This window comes from Lathamus discolor, unplaced genomic scaffold (assembly GCF_037157495.1).
Source record: "Lathamus discolor isolate bLatDis1 unplaced genomic scaffold, bLatDis1.hap1 Scaffold_69, whole genome shotgun sequence".
NCBI classification, from domain to species: domain Eukaryota; kingdom Metazoa; phylum Chordata; class Aves; order Psittaciformes; family Psittacidae; genus Lathamus; species Lathamus discolor.
The window spans coordinates 582,645-585,528 of NW_027069384.1; positions in this window are offsets into that span (position 1 = coordinate 582,645).

A 2,884-nucleotide genomic window follows, 5' to 3' on the forward strand; every position below is an offset into this window, starting at 1 on the left:
GCATTGAAACGCTAAGCTCTGCAATGAAATACTAAGTTCTGCATTGAAAAGCTAAGGTCTGCATTGAAACACTAAGTTCTGCATTGAAACGCAAAGTCCTGCGGTGAAACAGTAAGTTCTGCATTGAAATGCAAAGTTCTGCTTTGAAACGGTAGATTTGTATTGAAATGCTATGTTCTGTATTGAAATGCTAAGTTCTGCAATGAAACGCTAATTTCTGCATTGAAACACTATGTTCTGCTATGAAACGGTAAAGATCCTCATTGAAAGGCTAAGTTCTGCATTGAAACGCAAGTTCTGAATTAAAAGCTAAGTTCTGCATTGAAACGCTAAGTTCTGCTTTGAAACGGTGAAGGTCTGCATTGAAAAGCTAAGGTATGCATGGAAACGCTAAGGTATCCATTGAAAAGGTCAGTTCTGCATTGAAATAGCATGTTCTCACTTGAAATGGTAAGCTCAGCATTGAAACGCTAAGATCTGCATTGAAACAACAGGTTCTGCTTTGAAACGGTACATTCTGCATTGAAACACTACATTCTGCTTTGGAACCTAAGGTGCATTGAAACTCTAAATTTCTACATTGAAACGCTAATGTCTGCATTGAAAAAATAAGTTCTGCTTTGAAACGCTACATTCTGCTTTGAAACGGTAAAGATCGGCGATGAAAGGCTAAGCTCTGCATTGAAACTCAAAGTTGTGCATTGAAATGCTAGGTTCTACATTGAAACGCTAAGGTCAGAATTGAAAGAATAAGTTCTTCATTGAAACGCTAAGATCTGCATTGAAACACTAAGTTCTGCATTTAAACACAAAGTTCTGCATTGAAACTCGAAGTTGTGCATTGAAGCCCTAAAGTCCTACATTGAAACACTGAGGACTGACTTGAAAGAATAAGTTCGCCTTTGAAACGCTAATTTCTGCATTGAAACACTAAGTTCTGCTATGAAACGGTAAAGATCCTCATTGAAAGGCTAAGGTATGCATTGAAACGGTAAGTTCTGCATTGAAACGGTAAGTTCTGCATTGAAACGCAAGTTCTGCATTGAAAAGCTAAGACCTGCATTGAAACACTACGTTCTGCTTTGAAAGGGTGAAGATCTGCATTGAAAAGCTAAGGTATGCATGGAAACGCTAAGGTATCCATTGAAAAGGTCAGTTCTGCATTGAAATAGCATGTTCTCACTTGAAATGGTAAGCTCAGCATTGAAACACTAAGATCTGCATTGAAACAACAGGTTCTGCTTTGAAACGGTACATTCTGCATTGAAACACTACATTCTGCTTTGGAACCTACGGTGCATTGAAACTCTAAAGTTCATTCCAGAATTCAATGCATACCTTAGCCTTTCAAGGCGGAACTTTACCTTTTCAAATTTAGAGAATGAAACGCTACGTACTGCATTGAAACTCTAAATTCTGCATTGAAACCTTAAGTTCTGCATTGAAACGCTAAGCTCTGCAATGAAATACTAAGTTCTGCATTGAAAAGCTAAGGTCTGCATTGAAACACTAAGTTCTGCATTGAAACGCAAAGTTCTGCGGTGAAACAGTAAGTTCTGCATTGAAATGCCAAGTTCTGCTTTGAAACGGTAGATTTGTATTGAAATGCTATGTTCTGTATTGAAATGCTAAGTTCTGCAATGAAACGCTGATTTCTGCATTGAAACACTATGTTCTGCTATGAAACGGTAAAGATCCTCATTGAAAGGCTAAGGTATGCATTGAAACGCAAGTTCTGCATTGAAAAGCTAAGTTCTGCATTGAAACGCTAAGTTCTGCTTTGAAACGGTGAAGGTCTGCATTGAAAAGCTAAGGTATGCATGGAAACGCTAAGGTATCCATTGAAAAGGTCAGTTCTGCATTGAAATAGCATGTTCTCACTTGAAATGGTAAGCTCAGCATTGAAACGCTAAGATCTGCATTGAAACAACAGGTTCTGCTTTGAAACGGTACATTCTGCATTGAAACACTACATTCTGCTTTGGAACCTAAGGTGCATTGAAACTCTAAATTTCTACATTGAAACGCTAATGTCTGCATTGAAAAAATAAGTTCTGCTTTGAAACGCTACATTCTGCTTTGAAACGGTAAAGATCGGCGATGAAAGGCTAAGCTCTGCATTGAAACTCAAAGTTGTGCATTGAAATGCTAGGTTCTACATTGAAACGCTAAGGTCAGAATTGAAAGAATAAGTTCTTCATTGAAACGCTAAGATCTGCATTGAAACACTAAGTTCTGCATTTAAACACAAAGTTCTGCATTGAAACTCGAAGTTGTGCATTGAAGCCCTAAAGTCCTACATTGAAACACTGAGGACTGACTTGAAAGAATAAGTTCGCCTTTGAAACGCTAATTTCTGCATTGAAACACTATGTTCTGCTATGAAACGGTAAAGATCCTCATTGAAAGGCTAAGGTATGCATTGAAATGCCAAGTTCTGCATTGAAACGGTAAGTTCTGCATTGAAACGCAAGTTCTGCATTGAAAAGCTAAGACCTGCATTGAAACACTACGTTCTGCTTTGAAAGGGTGAAGATCTGCATTGAAAAGCTAAGGTATGCATGGAAACGCTAAGGTATCCATTGAAAAGGTCAGTTCTGCATTGAAATAGCATGTTCTCACTTGAAATGGTAAGCTCAGCATTGAAACGCTAAGATCTGCATTGAAACAACAGGTTCTGCTTTGAAACGGTACATTCTGCATTGAAACACTACATTCTGCTTTGGAACCTACGGTGCATTGAAACTCTAAAGTTCATTCCAGAATTCAATGCATACCTTAGCCTTTCAAGGCGGAACTTTACCTTTTCAAATTTAGAGAATGAAACGCTACGTACTGCATTGAAACTCTAAATTCTGCATTGAAACCTTAAGTTCTGCATTGA